This window comes from Protopterus annectens, chromosome 10.part0 (genome assembly GCF_019279795.1).
Source record: "Protopterus annectens isolate FY-2018-M chromosome 10.part0, PAN1.0, whole genome shotgun sequence".
Lineage (NCBI taxonomy): Eukaryota > Metazoa > Chordata > Ceratodontiformes > Protopteridae > Protopterus > Protopterus annectens.
In genome coordinates this window covers 547,229,864-547,248,638 of record NC_056744.1, presented here as the reverse complement: position 1 = coordinate 547,248,638, position 18,775 = coordinate 547,229,864, and positions in this window count along the sequence as shown.

Sequence of the window (18,775 nt, the reverse complement as noted above, 5' to 3'; positions counted from 1 at the left end):
CCCACCAACCTCCTCTACTTATTTCTCAGGATCCCATTGTACCAGCCAGCAGTCATGCTGACTGTGGGTTGTACATGCAATTTACATTCATGGAAATACAAAATAATCCCCCAGGTTGCGTGATTGTCTGGTTCACTAAATGTGTTCTATTGTCACTGTAGCTTCTTTACAGTATGCCAGATCTAGGGATACTTTATTTTACTGGCACCTTTGCCACTGCTGCTGCATCCGGATTCATGGTTGGGAATGCTTCTACCCATTTTGATTATATATATGTGTAATCACTAAACAGTATTACTTCCCTTCACATTTATTCAGATGTATGAACTCCATACAAATAGTACGGAATGGTTATGGTGGTGTAGGTAAACTCACTCCCTTCGGTTTAAATGCTCCCTGTGCATGATATCTACTGCAAATGTGACACGCTGCTCATGATGTTTGTATGTGGTTCCTAATTCCATATGTTAGGGGTATTCTGTTAACCAAATGTACCATCCCCCCTGTTGAGACATGTCTCTACCCATGGCTCCACAAAGCCGCATATCTGAATACATTAGACGTTAATATTGGCTTTCTCACTGTGGATATGTGCAGTCCGTCTTCAAGGATTGCTCCTCGTCATACCCACGTCGGCTTTTCTGCTTTCGTAGTTGATGTTTGCATTGTTTGTAACATTTCTACATGTAAAATGTCTGAGGATTGTCATTCCTCATTCAAACAAACACTTTCCAACTGTGAGGCTGCTTGTTTTGCAGCTGCATGAGCTCATGCCTTACCTTTCCTACTGTTATCCTGTTGCTTTCTATGACCTGCACATTTACAATTAGCTACTTTAGTGGGTAACTGAATGGAATGGAATGCATTCAAGATCAATTGCGCATGATTAATCGGTTTACCGGTGGATGTTATCATTCCCCTATTCTTCCACTGCTGCTCATAAACATGCACTGTACAGACAACATACTGACTATCGGGACATATGTCCACACATCAGTTTTTCGCCACAGTACAAGCACGTGTTAAAGCTATCTATTCTGCTGCTTGAGCAGACACGTTATGCTGCAGGGGTTGGGCCTACAATCTCATTATCAATAACTACTGCATAACCTACTTGATTCGTTCCTGTAGGACTCTGTCTACATGATCCGTACACATTAACTGTCACCTCTGCATCATCTAAGGGTATATCAGTGATATATCATGTCTGTGTGTAGTTATTTCATCCATTTCGTATAGGCAACTGTGTGGTGTGCCATACACAGGTGTCGGACGTGACGTTGATAGGATTAATGTTGTACAACGTTCAATCACCATATGAGGTTGACTCAGTGGTATGGTCAAACAAGACAAATGTCTAGCACGGGTCAGGAATGCTATCTTCTCTTGCAGCAGAATGATCGCAACTGCATGAGACATTCTCACAGTGAGAGGGTGGTATAATAACATTAAGGCCGGCCCCTGTACTGCCATGGGTGCTACAACAACTGCCTGTACACAATGTGGCACTGACCATGCCACAGTGTCCAACTGCAATGAGTAGTAAGCTATGTAGCATTGCTTACTTCCATGCTGTTGCATCAAGACTGACGTCATATATCTCCGCTTACAATCTACAGTCTGACAACATGTGTTATGATTATTCGAGACCTAATACAGATGTTGAAGCTATCAATCGTTTTAGTCTGCAGAAAGTTGTTTCTGCTACTGTAATCCAGTGTAGTATGTGTTGTGCTGCCATAGGTGTATTAAAGATTAAGGCAGACAATACAGCGGATTCCAAAGCATTGTTTGGTAACCAGCTTTGACAAATGTTAGTCGGCCCAGACAGGACATCATTCCCTTCTTGGTAGTTGGCTTGGGTGCTTGTGAAATTGCTACCTTCCTATCGTCATGTAATGTTCTACCCTACTTGGATACCACATATCCCAGGTACTTGACCTGTATTCTCTGTAGTTGCAATTTATGCTTGCTTAATTTATGTCCCTGTTCTGCTGAATATCTCAATAATGCTATTGTATCTTCCATACATTGCTGCTGGGTAGGGGCCGCAATCAGAATATCATCCACATAAAGTAGAACTTGACTGGCCCCGGGTGGAGTAAACACCGGAATGTGGCTAGCCATCTCCTGTGGGAATATCATTGTACTTTCACAGTATCCCTGCGATAGCCGGGTATGGCTGTATCTGTTACCCTGAATGTAAATGCAAAGCAATACGGACTATCTGGATGTATAGGTATTGCAAAGGAAGCATAGCTTATATGTACCACGGTAAGATACTTCTGTGGCGTGTTCATAGCATTCAATATTGTGTGTGGGTCTGGCACCATCGGTACCCTAGGTATTATTACATGATTTACAGCTTGTAAATCCTGTACCATCCGCCATTCTACCTTTGTTTTCCGATCAGAAGATACAGGGGTATTGCATGGTGAATAGCGATTACTTTGTAGATGGGGAATTCCCTCTGTGACTTTACAGATATCATCTGGTGTCCACGGTCTATACACTACGGGGGTTGGGTCCTGGCCTTCCTGTCCTGCATGAGGGTTCGGTACTTCAATTAATTGACAGATATCCTCACTCTGTTCTAGTGACTGTCTTCTTACTCGAGTGTCCCTAGGTATGTTACGAGTTCGGGATGTGGTTTCAATAGCTTCTGTTACATTTGGTCGTTGTGATACCTCTGTTGACACAGGATAACGTGTGGGGACTAGCCTGCCCTCCCGCTTCATATCCTGGATGTGGTATCGGAGGTGGTATGGGGGGGGGGCTGTCGCTACTACTGTATTATGATCTTCTCTGTGTACGTATGATGCTTTCGCATTTGTAGTGTTCTGTTCCCTTCGGTTCACTACCTCAATCCACCTATGTGCTTGACGGATACCCAATTGTCGCTGTTTTGTCGCCTGCACATCTTAGGGCTGCCACCTTTTCAAATGCACAATGTGGGACATTAGTGTTCGGAACGTGTAATTTGCCAGGAAAAAGCATACCCACGGCCAGTACATAGGACAGGATTTCACTTTTGCCAGGAGAGCTACCAATTCTTGTAGCATTTCAGTTGCTTATTCTGTTTATTATGATATTTTGTTGTTCCAGATACAAAATTACTGTTTTATGCTACCATTTGAAAAGATATCTGGGAAATCTTTGTCCTGAGATATCAGGACATTTGCCATTTGTTCTGTTTGTTTGCAGAACACAACTGGCCAAAGGGGGACTGTCCCTCACAGGGTGGGACAGGTGGTTACCCTAGAACATGTGCATCACATTTTCAGAGATTACAATGTTTCAGTAACGATATTTTGTCTAATATACCATCAATGTCATATTTATTACCCCATTTTGCTGAATATCTCACATTATGTGCTCTCTGCGATTGCATATACTTCACGTCACCCGTCAAACGCGGATCACATGATGTGTTTGTTCACTAATCTCCCATATCCTCTACACGACTGTTACGCACTTCTCTCTCGTACCACGTGGTATCTCCTTCCCTGTATCCACTGTAGTGTCTACAATGACTATTTACTCTGCTCTGTGTTCCCCTGACCTATGTCCAGATTTAACACTATTTGGATTGGTCTTCACCCACTATCACGACTGTTAACAGAAACACAATGTAGTGTGGTCCCTGATCTACAATAGACACAAAGAGGCAAACACTCCTTACCTGAGCCTCCTGTTTAAGACTGCACGTTTTCTTCTTGGGATCCAGTTTTCCGCTTTTCAGCCACAGATCAGACGGTAGACAGCCTCTTTACACACAACAATTCAGTCGGAGGTCTTTTCATTCAAGAAGAACCATTTAGGCAAATTCTCCCAAGCAGATGTCTAACCACCCATGCACTCTGACCTGTAGCTTACCAAGGGAATTCTGGATAAGAAGGATCACAATGTCAAATAAGTTGTTAAAACCACACTGTAGTTATCAGTAGGCTTTTCTAAGTGACAGTCAATAACACAGGAGGCTCGGGTTCACAACGTTTTAGTAGTGTACACAGGCAGGCAAAATAATATACAGTCCAAGTGTGAGAGTTTTGTCTGACTCTATACAGTAAGCAATTTCTTTATATAGTGTTTACAATCAGCTTTTGCCCACCTTACTGACGTGGTCGGTCACAGGGCATTTCCATCACTATGGTCCGCAATAGTCTATACATACGTGGGTGCTGAGGTCGTGCTTTTAAAATGTTTTCCCATGAGAATAACACAGCCTTGCAAGGCACCTGGTCAATTACAGTGTCCTTCTGTGATTGTAGCTGTTTCAAGGACCCTGGACTGTTCCGATACAGTAGTCAGTTCATTTCTTAATACGTTGCTTTGTCTCTCTGGTAAGGAGTTGTACTCTTATCTTCGATAGAGCTCACAAGGCCATCCTCCTCAGGGAAGGGGTGATGTTATGCATGTACATACATTTATTTTTCTGTCACCCAGCAGATAATTAATGCTGAGAGACATTAGCCTGCTGTACTGGTTACTGCCAGGGTCAGAATTCCATCACACTACAGCTTAGCTTCACCAATTACATGCATGATCAGTTCTACTGCCATATTGTACGGTACAATTCAATGCATTATATAGTATTTCGAGTCTAAACTGGCACTTCATATGTGTTTCTATATATATTTTTCGAACAACATCCATCCGACCATATGCATGTTGTTCCGTCCTTTACCTTGACCGTGTGTATTTGGCCATCCGGCAACGCTACTCTCCACATGTGATGTCCCACCTTCCCCTTGTTTGCCTTTAGCACCCTGTTAGGATGTCCTGTTTGGTAGGCACGTGTTCCGCTATATGTGTTCGACTTCTCTGCATAGCTAATCATCGATGCGGTGGTTCAACAACCCGACTTGTCCACATGTGTACAGTTATGTGCACCGTGTCGTATGCAAACCTATATGGTTTGGACGGGTACATACCACATGCGGGATGTACACATTCTGCAGACACATTCACATGCAGCCATTTCCATATCTGTACCTGAGGTGGGTTGGTGACATGTGGGTACGATTTGCCCGCGTGGCACTGCCTAACACAAACATCTTACCACATTTCAGGTATGCACATTGTGTGTAGGTGTATAGCTGCACACGGATGCTAGCAGGTTTGGGTGCACAGGTGTACATGGGTGGGACTTACATGCTACAATGAGGCTATTGTGTATTACATCTGAATGCATGGGTTCTGCTTCTGGATATTACACTTCAACATACGCCATCCAGTGTATGCGACAGAGACGTTGCTGGGTGTGGGATATGTTGCTATGCACATGTTTGCCTGTGTTTAAGGTATCTTGGTTCCTTCCTGTTGTTATGTCAACACAGCTACCTGGCTATGTACTCTCACTACTGCTTGTGACCATTATGGTTGGCACCTTTTCCAATGCCCATAGTGGGACATGTTTTGTGGGTACATCGGATTTTGCAGGACAACACATACCCACAGTAAGTGGAGTTGACAGAACTTTACTTGTTTGCCATAATATACGCTTATTCTGTTAGCATTTGGGTTCCTTATTCAGTTTCTTATGCCATGTATGTGTTTCATATACAAATTATATGTTTTATGCTACTATTACATGTATATTGCGGGAATATTTTTGGCTGGGAATCTCAGGTCATTTTCCTTTTTTTCGATTTTTGCAGGGACACAACTGTCCAATGAGGGACTATCCATGGCACATTGAGACAGCTGGTAACCCTGGTGACCATGCCCATGTCGCTACTGGGGTTGCCACCTTTTCCAGTTGCCAAGGTGGGATATTTCCGGGACTCACATCTAATTTTACAGGCCGACACATACACACGGTCACTATATGGCATAGAACTTCACTTGTTTGCCTAAATAAAAGCTTATTGTTGTGGCAGTTTGGTTGCTTATTCTGTTTCTTGTGACATTGAGATATTTCAGTTGCAGAAATAACCAATTCATGCAACCATTACATTAAATACGGGATATCATTATGTCCTACAATCTTAGCACATTTGCCATTTTAATATTTTTATCGGGACACAACTGCCCATAGAGGACTGCCCCGCAAAGTGGGACAGGTGGTAACCTTAGTCGCTACTCCTATGTCGGTGCGGCGCGCTGACATGCTGCGTACACCTTCTATGAGTATAACCACTGACAGTGCATTGCGGGACAAACGCGGTCTTATGCGTATCCTTTGCTCCTTGGACGGGTACACTTAAGCCTTCGTGGGTTGTATTTGCTTTTCCGTTTAGTTGGGACGGGTACTATGTTGCATACTCTACATGCGTTTCATTCTGCACGGGCCCTGGCTGCTGCCATTACTATTATGGGCGGACCGTGGCAGTCAGCACATTAGGTTGCTCACCGCATGCCGGCTTAGCCACGCCTCTGGACGCATCCTACTTGGGCTCGCTCACGTACACTACGCACGTGTCTGTGGTTGCGGTGCACTCTCATTAATATGCATATGGCGCTACTACGCCGGCTATTCACTGCACCGCCGGCGCAGCCCTTACGCCGGCCTTGCGCCGAGCTTCATGAATCCCGGGGCATGTCTGCACTATAAGTAAGCTAAACATTTTAAATATAGAGCCACACATGACAATATGGATAGCATATTGGCTAAAAGACAGAACCCACATAGTTCACATGAGAGGGGCTCATATGAATGTAATGACGGTAAACATCATACTCCCTCAGGACTCTGTACCGCAACCCCTCCTTTTTTGGTATTTACTTCTCTGATTTCCAAACTGAGAATCAGAACATCTGGTTAACTAAGTTTGCAGATAACTGTAAACTGAGTATTATTTTAACACCCCTCTGACTCCTATGCTCTTGAGAAAGAACTTACGTTAGTTAGTACCCAGTTTACTGAAAATGGGTTCAAATTAAATGCAAAAATGTGTAGCGTCATTTTGTTTTGCAAAAAAAGTCCTACTCTTAAGATATAGTACAGATGGTACTCCACTACTAAATGAAAATATAGTCAAGAACCTGGATACCAGGGTGACAGTTCCCTCTCCTCTGATCATCATGCACCAATTGTAGTCAGAAAATCCTTCTGCTCAACACAACTAATAGCCAAGGGCATGTCATCTTGATTTAAAGATGGCACCATTCTCTTGTAATCAGCGCTCATTAGACCAGTTATAGAGTACAATTGATGTACATCACTCGTCATATCAGATAACTAGGGAAGCACAAGAGGTTTCTGACTTAGCAAATTTCAGTCTTAGTAACCTTGAGCTTAAAAGAGAGGGCAGAACCTCAGTCCGTTCACTCACGATCTTATAAACTCTTAAGGGGCAACTTGTGCCTTGTCTATCATTCCATTAGGGACCATGTTGCCACTGATCTCATATATCCCTTTAAGTCTATTAGCTTAGCAAACACCAGAACCTGGGACCTAAATCTTCACCAGCAAATAAGCAAAACATGATGAGAGAGATAGAATCATTACACAGTGCTTTCCCCTTCTCTGGAATAAGCTGTCCCTGCAGGTTAATCAGTGCAATGCACTATCATTTCTCAAGCAGAAACTGGATCAGTGGATGTGTACCCTAAAATCTACCCCAGAACTAATTGGTATGGAGATTAAATTGCCCTGTAGCTTTTATGAATCCTATTAATTTTTGGTGTCACAAGCTGTTAAATGCACATGGTTATTAATTTTTGGTGTCACAAGCTGTTAAATGCATGTGGTATCAAGTGCAGTATTTATTGTGTCACATAACAGTTTCTGTGTCGTGGTGCATGGCATTCCATTTTGGTTGTGGCTCTATGAATATACAAGTAAATATTAGTTAGGTGATGTGGGGTGGAGTCACCACATCAAGCAGCATGGGGAACAAAGACCCCTATATGACCTGTGTTGTGTTTTTATTGTTGTGTTTTACTTTTATTAAGAGTATGTGACTTTGGTGTTTTTCTATTACCAATCACAAAAGGAAGCTGCGTGTTTTCCTTTTGCGATTAGTTACTTTATCAAACATTTTGTGTAGTTGACTTTCTGGCATAAATGAAAGTATTGTCATTGTAAAAGAGCATTAACTACTAATGATCTGTGTGTGTGTGTGTGTGTGTGTGTGTGTGTGTGTGTGTGTGTGTGTGTGTGTGTGTGTGTGTATGTATGGAAACACACACACACACACACACACACACACACACACACACACACACACACACACACACACACACAGTCACAGTCACAGTCAAACACACACAAGAAAGCATCTGTTAAGATAGCTCTCAGAGAGAACTCAGTGCATTTTCAGTCATGCATAACTACAGTTCCTAAACTAAGCCATCCTGAATACTTCTGATTGCTTAAAGCATTACTACATTATTCCATCAACACATTTGGGTCAGGCATTCTTCTCTCTGACACATTCTTAATCTTTATACATTTACACTGTGGCTTAAGCATAATATATTGTTTGTTTATTCATGTTTGAGTTTCTTGAAGGTTAAGGAAAATCTACATTTGTTGTGAATATATGACTTCTCTTTATTAAATGCTTTAGGAGACATAACTGATTGTTCTGTTATAGCAGGGTTTGCAGATACTTTTAACATCACATCTTATAAAATAAATATAAATATTCAGATCCTTAAACCGCATCCTATTGGTAGTTTTATCATAGATTTGTTCAATGTCTCCAAATCCTTTCATGTCTGTCTCCCTAGTTCCCTTCCACATCCGTCTGAATTATATTAGTAAAGTCCAATGTCTTGGGCAGCAGAAAGTAGATGAAAAGAATAAATAATTAGAATGGAAAAGCACAGCTAGTATAAAAGACAAAGCAAGTGAAAAAATATTCATAGGTAGGTACTAGGCTAGCTGTCCGTGCGGACCATTTTAAGCTTAATCATTTTCCTTTAATGAGATTCAAGCCATGTACCTCTTGTCTGCGAGGTAAACACCTTAACGCCAAGCCCTAAACCGCTGTTGTTACAAAATAATGTACATCACTGCTGATTGTGTGCTTTAAACTACCCATGTTTAATTTCACTTTGTTAGTCATTTTCAACTAGTCATTCATCTGTAACTAAATGTGATTTTTTTAATACTTTCACCTTTCCAAAGTTTGCATACTACTGAGTATAATAAAAGTAAAATCAACACAATTTATTTCTACAGCTTGTATGAATTTATCACATGTGGCCATTCAGATAAAAATATATTGATTAACTTTAAGCATATCACACTTCACATTTATCACCATTACATTCCACACCCATGACTTGATCTGATATACTTATCTGACAAGCAAGCTGCAATATGACCTTGGAGGATTTTTAGGTGATTAAGCACAGTGCCACTGTTAATGCTTTCAAAATCCCAGCTATAGGGAAAGAACATTTGATGGCAGTGAGAAAAGAAACTATTTTGATTTTAAGCATTCATGTTGCATAGCACCCACCATATATGAAAGGGCACAGCAGGTGACTACATCATTTACATTTTTACCCTAGGCCACAGTTAATCAAAGTCTAATAAAGATTAAAAACTGGTTTAACACGGGGTCTTCTTTTTCATTTTTATTATCTAGTCTCACAGCTCTTGAGATACTGCAATTTCTGGCACACAAACATTTCCAAGATTAATTTCCTAAACTGGAAACACAGATGAAATTTTACTTTTACCTGTCTTGGTGCTTTACCATTGGAGCTGAATTTCTAATCACAACTTGACAAGTATAACTAAAAAATATTTCACTGAGATACATGTGAAAGTATACGCTTTCAAGTTACATTTTAAGGAGAAAGTATTTGGTTTTTGAAAACATTCACAGTAATGAAATGTTCTTTCTGTAAAGGTGCACAGAGAGGTTTGCTTGTAAATATGTGTAGAAGGAGAACAGACACTTGTATTTGTGTCTACCAGAGTGTGTGTGTATGTGTGTGCACAATCATGCGGTTGATATAAAAACTTCTTCTTCTTTCAGCTTTTCCCGGTTAGGGGTCGCCACAGCAGATTACCTGTCCGGTCATGATTGGTAGCAGAGTTTTACAGTGTTGAGTTGCCAGACCAGTGCCCAACCTTCCACAGAAGGCACACACGTGCATGCATTCACACCTAGGGCCAACTTAGAATGTCCAATCCACCTACAGCAAATCTATTATGTTATTATTCGTTTTGTGTATTAATGCCTTTCAGTGTACATATGTACATACAGAATGGTCAAAGAACAACCTGGGAACTGGTCTCTTGATAACTCTGTATCAAGGTATTGTTATTATGAGGGATAGGAGTTTGTGTAATGTCCCAGAATGCCACTCAAGCACAAAACTGTCTTACTACATCAGGTTTGCTGAAAGCATCCTAACTGTCACATGAAAATCTAGCTATAGTACCATTCCACATTATATCATGGCCTAAGAGGTGCTCTAGTATATTTCAGGTTTATACTGTTTGACTGTCCTGTTACATACACTGTGACCCCCTCAACACCACTACCACAATAAGCCAGGCAGGTTTGCGGGAGTCAGGTCCTAAACTCTCACCCTTGTACAGATGGTATCATTCAAGTGAATGATCATATATATTATTTATTTATTTATTTATTTAACGTGTTTACAGGGAAAGTCTGACTTTGAGTTAAGCCAGTTTTCAGCAGAGACCCAGGGAGAAGCACTCCAGACACGTGTCTTTGTATCATGGAAGGAAACCGGAATACCCAGAGGAAACCCACACAAACACAGGGAGGACATGCAAATTCCACACAGGAGGCACTCTAACCGAGAATCAAACCAGAAAACCTCTTGCTGTGAGCTGACAACACAACCACTGCACCACTGTGCCATCCATTATTTAACAAAGTATGTTCTGCTTCCCTCGTAGCATTAATTACTTTCATATTCGCACAAGTGAATGCAATCTGCCTGATTGCTATTACTTTTTCTTTCGTTAGTCGATAAGTTATAATTATTATCAAATTTGTACAATCTTTGGCTTTAAAGATATGTTTCTTTGTGGCAACTGTTTTCACTGGCCTAGGGGTACAGCACAGTATACATTTTAAGAGTAACATGAAAACAATACGTGCAAGAACTACTTGGCCAAAAGAGTTTTCTGAGGCAACAGAACTCCTTTTGCTGCATACAGACATGCTGTATTCTTGTCCTCATATTTGTTTCAAATTTCAAAATGAATTCCCAGAGGCCAAAAGCTTATTCATATGATTGCTGGTTGGCACATTCTTTTCCAGTTGAAAATGAACAATATTTGGATAACATCCTATAACTGTGTATGCCTACTTACGCCAGCAACCTTGAATTTGCTTGTGTTACAATTCCGAGTCTCTTCTTTCCAACAATGGACAAGAACCGAATGGGTGACATAATTATGGTCTGGAATTTAGTCAAACCTCTATATGCAGTCTTTTTAGAGTCCATATTTTACTAATGTCTCATTAGTTCTCTCTCTGGGTATATCCGTATCCCATGGCCTCCTAGGGGCATTCTGAACTACCCATAAATGTAGCTTTTATAATAATGGCCCATTTCATAGCTGGAAGAAATGATCAACTAGACTGTATAAATAAACACATAGAATTACATCCATGTTACACCTCAACTTATCAGGTGCATGCAGGCTTTTCTATCTACAGTATTGCATGATCACTGTTGCACTGAGGCTTCTTGCATCTTTCAACCTTTTTTTAGGTAATTAAAAACCTGCTGTGACAGCACTTAGGGTGTTTCCTGTTTTCTACATATTCTACAAGACAATGTGCTTCTTAATTGGAACATCTGAAGTCAAGTTTCTCAGTAGTTGAAGGATCTGACTCATTTCAATAAAGTAAATAAGCATACCAGGACCAGAACAAATCCAAAATAATACAATAAATATAGGAAAAGATGTCCACCAGGCCGAAATAAATATAAAACACTTTAATAAAAAAATAATAAAAATAGAATACAAGGAAAAATAGGTCCTTCAGACCATCTGAAAGTATTGGGAAATTGCTTACCTATTTTTCATTGTAATGTATTTTTATTATTAAAGTGTTTTATATTTATTTCGGCCTGGTAGACATCTTTTGCTATGTTCATTTAAATAAATCTCTGTTCATGTTTCCCAACATTCCTGAAGAAACTGTTTTGGACAAGGTGCTGTGGCTAGTAAGATTTCATTTTCTAGTATACATTTGTGAAGTACTTTTGAGTAAAAATGGCTGAGAATCAGTGGACAAGATGCACAAGACTATTTGTGAAAACATTGTTAGGGTACACTTTAGCATCACATAATGTTATTAACACTGATATTTATTCTCTAACATAATCAGAAAGTTTCACAGTGCCAGAAAAAAATATATTTTGCAGATGACACATTGGACAATAAAAGGACAAAATATACACTTGGAAATCATATTAATGCTCTGTGGCATAGATGGAACCATGATGGTAACCAAATCAACCTGTGTTTAGTAGCCTGTCCATTGAATTAGCTAAGCAGGTAGGTGTGAGAAGGAGCAGCAGCTGTCAGTTTATCCATTCCATGCGAGAGGGTAGGACGTCTGCCTATGAACATGTAGGTGGTCTGCCTATGATCAGGTAGTGCTATGGTGCTGGGAACAGTGTGGTAATCAAGGGTCAGTTTGCCAGTGAATCTGCTGAAAGAAGTGGGGGGGATACAGCTAGCTGATGCAACATGCAGTGATGTTTATGAAGTGAGTAGGTCAGTCCATTTAGGGTATAACAAGAATCCTGTTGCCTGAAACACGTGAGTACCATAACTAAGGAAGGTGCAATGGGGGCAGCTGCCCCAGGCACAAGCTATAAGTGGGTACATGGCTGCCTGTGCTTAATAACTGACAATAAAGAGTACAGTACTGGGATTCATTTAAACAGCCATGACTGATATTGTGGCTGCTTAAATGAAAATGTTGCATAAACTTACACCTGTAGCTCCTTGCTACAGTTTAGAGGACTTAGATTTTTTTTCCTTCTACACTGAGTTGAAAGGAGCATCAGTCTGGGGTCTGCACAGCACATTCATTTACCTAGTTATGGCTCTATCACATAGGACAGAGTATGTGACACTACTGACTGCTCCACTCAGATCTCACACTTTTCATATCTAACCTGCTAAAGGCTAAGGTAGTCTCTGCCCCTATGGTGGTGGTGGTGGGGGGTATTACTGGAGCAAGTACCTAGGAGTGACTAAAGTAGCACCAAGTAATTGAGTGTCAGCTAAAGTCATGCAAAGAGAAGATAAAATCCTCTTAGCATTCGTAATTAGAATCTGATAGGAATGCTGCAAACAGTACTGCAGTAATCAGGAAGTTTACTTTAACTGTCTTCTTAACATTAAACTCTTTTCGTCATCAACTCTTCTTTAAAAAATTGCTAAGGTAAAGCTTATACTTACAGAATATAAATAAACAGCTGTTTTAATTCCTCAACCAGTTAGCTAAAGCTGCAAAAATTATTACAACAAAAGCTATTCACTCAAAAGAGATTACCCATCAGATATAGCCATAACTGTCAGTCACACCTCCTCACTTCCAGAATACTTCTTAAAGCAATTTCAAACCTGGCAAAATAAGACAATTTACAGCAATTTTCAGATCAGATCTTGTTTAATAATGCTATCCATTTATTAACCATGTAGGTCCACTATGCATGTAACCCCTTGTCATGGACAAAATGGGAGTAATGTCTGGTTAAATGACTTGCTCAAGGTCAAGTAGGCAACTGAGGGCATCAAACCTTGTATCACAGGAGCTACAGCTTAAAGCTTTAACAGTCTGTACCAACTGCCAAATAGTACCTAGATAAACTCAATGAGCTCAGTGATAGTATTTATGGGGTTCTGTCACATTGCCATTTGGCTTTCAGGAAGAACCCCATTACATCACTGATTCACCATCCCATCTGCAGTAACCAGTGCAGTCCTCCTGACACCAACAATCCTTGGGACTCCATGTTTGCTTATGACTGCATATGTGATATAATAGTCCTTTCACTCTATGATTCTCTGGTACATGTATCATGTGTTAGAGATAACTGCAGCCTGGTATAAAAAATAAATAGGTTGGCACTCACTAAAGGCAAATGCAGCACTGTAACCTTTTGGAAGCAGATCATTTCTTCCCCCTTTTATATCAAGGAAGCCATATTACTATAGTCTATGATTAATGACCAAGGTGCAGTTATAAATGTAAACCTCACCTTTGTTCTTGTAGTTGTTAGTGTAATAAGAATGACCTTTAGTGTTGCTAATCTAGTACTGAGAGGGACTTTTAGTCACTCAAATTAAATGAATGTCACTCTACAATTCAATGGTTTGGGCAGTCGTTAAGTATGATATCTGTCTATATGCTACTGACAAAAAGGATGTCTCATCCACAGATGGTACAAAGTCTCATTACTAAGTGGAGTGATGAGCTTCGAATACTCAGCTGCTCAAATATGCTAAAAGATGTTTCTCTGTTTTATGGACTGTCTGGTTGTCCCCTAGTTAAATGGCATAAGTGAACTGTTTGGCTGTACTTTAGAAACAAAGTTTTTTTTTTTAAACCCAGCTGATATCCATAACCATTAAGATGTTTGCAAAATATCCCAAGTAACATCCAACCCAAAGAGTAAGAAGGTCACACAGACAAACCAATTAGTAAAAATTACAAAACTCCAAGAAAAACCTAGCCATGTTAGTTTTCAGTGTGTAATACCTTAACCCTCCTGTACTAGAGGTCCATGGCATATATGCAAATGCCCCTTAAGGACAACACGTATTTCAGCTATACAGCTTCTGAATGTCTCTCTTTACATATATATATATATATATATATATATATATATATATATATATATGTGTGTGTGTGTGTGTGTGTCTGTGTGTGTGTGTGTGTGTGTGTGTGTGTGTGTGTGTGTGTGTGTGTGTGTGTGTGTGTGTGTATACCTTATCTGATATAACTAATTTTAGACCTATTGCCATATTATCCTCTGTTAAAATTTCTGGAAAAGTGTGTTCATGAACAATTACTTACTTGAACACATCGTTCAGGAAAAGCCCCTGACCCCTACAGCAGGTTTACTATTAAGATGTGGAAATGCAGTTCAAAGAAAATGGGTTGGCTGAATGTGTGCGCTACCAACACCCGTAATGTCGAACGGAAAATATACAACTTCATATTACCAAAAGTGAGTACACATTCCCTAATATGAAGTCAATATTTTGAACTGAGATCGCAGTACAGTGGGGATAAGGAAATGTTCCCTTTTTCTCACTGTAGTGTAATCTCAGAGTTGGTATGTATAATATGCATGGAGGATGCAGCCCCTCCCCCCCCCATGGTGGTGCAGGGGAGGGCTTGCCCCCCTGCAAAAATGTTACTGGTAACATGGACTTTCAACACTGGAACTTCTGGTGTTTTAAATGTCTATTCCATGGTTACCACTTACGACATTTCCGTAATTCAGTATTACCAAATTCAGTTATACAAGTTGATCATTTTGTGGAAAAATGTTTTTTGATTTTCCACCTTTTGATAGTAAACCCACACAGCATTGTTTTAGACTCACCCATAGCACTACCATGACCTTATTAACCTTTACACATACTATTAACAAAGTCAGTGACAAAGTTAAACTCATTTCCTCTGTATTCCTTGAGCACTATAAAGTTTTTTATCTAGTGTTTCACTAAAAAATTCCTCTGTCAATTGTTTTGGTTAGGGCTATCACAAGCCACACTACTATAGTTTAATAATTACTTACCCCAGAGATTCTAGTCTGTTAAATGGCTCTCCACCTTTTCTCCGTCCCTTCCTTCTTACCAGTACTAGCATGCCACAGGGCTTAGTTCTCAGCCCTCTGCTCTTCAATATATTGACAAACACTCTACATAAATCCTCTCAGCAAGCTTCCCTCATACAATATGCTGATGATTCAACTCTAACGTGCACTTCAGAAAACCTCCGACATCTTCAAAGAATGACTGAAGAATCCTTTAACGCTGTTGAAAGTTGGTCACAGGATAATCACCTGCTACCAACCCCCCCCCAAAAAAACTCAATTACTTTTCTTTTTTCTAAAATTCAATTTCCATCAAAAAAACAACTTTAATATTTCTTCTTTAAATAATACTATGTTTGAAGTTACTTCACATACAAAACTACTTGGCTTGCCAATCAATGACAAGTTTAGATTTGATTTACATTTCTGCAACAGCATCAAGAAAACCCATTAAAAATTAGGTATCCTTCATAGCGTAAAGAAATTCCTTAAAAACTCTGCCATGGTAACTCTAGCTACCACTTGCCTCTTACCCTCTCACCTATATGAAGCCCCTATCATGACCACCCTACAAGCCTCACTTAGTTCTAAAGCTGAACAATGCTACAACACAGGTGTCAGATTTGTTTCCAAAAACACTTACCAGACCCAACACTGTTTAACACTAAAACAGTTATTAGGCTCACATTTCCTCACCACTAATCTATGCCTTGTATTCACTGAAACTGCATTATATATTTTTATTGTAAATATTGATTACATTAAATATGTTATCTTAGAGCTTTTGGGCCTCTGCTGAAAAAAGGCAGCTGTACCTATTCAGCTTTTCCTGGTAAACAAATGTCAATTAGAATTAAGTTTTTCATTTAAGGTTTGGTTACTTTGTTTTTTTTTTTTTTTTTTTTTTTTTTTTATCTTTTTGTTATATTGTATTTGTTTTGTTTTAATTTTTTTGTTCTTTTGGAGTTTTAAGAGGTCCTGGCTCGGGTCAGTTAGAAAAGTTAGAAAAGAATTCCTTTTCAGACAGTGCATAGCATCCAGCTAATTATTGGGAGGAACTGAGAAATAGCATTACTCATTTAACTAGCAATATTTGGAGGCATCTTTATTTAGCTGAAGTGTTCTCTGCCGGACTATTGCTGATTTCGGTCTGCATTTGATTTTTCCCACCCACCTGTCCAACTGTTGCTGTACTTTTAAACTGGGCAGATTTGAGATGCCCGCCTCTACTATAAATCTTATTTTGGACACTTTTCCCAGTCACATTTCGTCATCTCATTCTACTAAGTATGGAGAGATCAGTTAGGAAGACCCACCCCCGTAGTGTCTTAAACTTGAATTATCTTCTGTTTCCTCCCTTTCCACTCACGTTAAAAAATAAATAAATACTTTATTCAGCTGTCTTTACTGTGACTGTGCTTCTTCCTACTTTATTACTTTATTTGTGTTGCTACTTCTTAAAATATTCAGTTATATTGATTCTGCTGCATTATTTCTGCTTGCTGGTAGCCTGATTAAATTGTAACTGTTATTCTAAGCCTCTTACTATTGATTTAAGCACTTGGGCTTCAGACTAGTTATCTTATATAAGGAAGGTTTGCAGTCTATACTCTTGAGCAGGAGAGGTAACTTACATCCTTCTAAGTGGGAATTGCTGGTTGAAGGCTTATTGTGCCTGTTATTCTAGGTGTCTTTGTTCTGGCTTAAGCACTTGGGTTCCAAACAAGTTATTTTGTATTAGGAAGGTTTGTGGTCTACACTCTTGTGGGATGAGAGTGTAGTCTTCACCCTTCTAAGCCAGGAATTGCTGGTGAAGGCTAATTGTGCCTGTTATTCTAAATGTCTTTGTTCTGGTCTGTGGTCTGCACTGTTATAACATTACTGTCTAGACAGATTTTTTTAACTACTAGAGCATCTAGTTTCCTCGTATCTGAGCATTGCTCATCAAGGTGTTTGTCTTATTGACTTGTTCAATATTTCCTCACTTCTCTATAGTAGATCGGTGGCAATGGATATCCATTTCCCAACTCTCTCTATGGCCAGTCTGGTTGAGATGAATATTATGAGGCATTGTAGCAATTGCCTCATGTACACTGACAACCCACTTATTCTTAATAAAACAGATACACTATGGGAGAAGTGTAAATATACTTTAATGCTGGAGGCAAAACTCTCTTACACAACCAAAACAAATCTTTTACAGGCTGTCAGTGACACTTGCACCCCACCTACTGCACAGAGTAAAGTCCCCACACATAATACTACTTATGCTGAGGCACTTTCAGGTAACCTTCCTAAAACACTAACTGTACTGTAAGTAGTGAATATAGTAACAAAGATAAAACAACTGGAACTGAGATCTTTAGAAAAGGGTATGTACAAACTACACAGGAAAAAAATGGGAAATTTGGGAACAATACATGCAGGGGAGGAATGAGGTTTAAAAGAAGGCAGGACTTAAATGAGCTATGTAATGTTTGACTGAAAATGACTAGGTAGATTATAAGTGATGTATAGTGTTTGTGACTGAGAGTGTCTCAGTATGGTTTGTTATGGTCTGTACAGAAGAAGTAATTAGGGACCTGGGGACCCAATTTGATAGCAATCTCTCATTTGACAACCACGTGGCCAAAGTGGTTAGAAAAACATTTTATATAGCCCACTTAATCATGAAGGGATTCACATCTAGATCAGGGGAGGTCATCGTGCCTCTTTACTCATCCCTCATCAGGCCCATAATTGAGTACAATGCCCCTTTTGGGATGTACCTTACCAGACACCTGCAGCAACTGGAAAGACCCCAAAAGTACCTCACCAAGAGGATCAAAGGGCTCAAACAGATGCCATATGCTGCCCGGTTAAAGAAACTCCAGCTCTACTCAGTGGCATACCGCCTGTTCAGAGGTGATCTGTGCCTGACGTATAAAGCCATGTCCAACCCGAAATTAATGGACATGCTGCACCTCAGAAAATCCAAATCCTATCGAGCTACACGCTCGAGAGACTTGAACCTCAGCACTGAAATAAATAGGACATG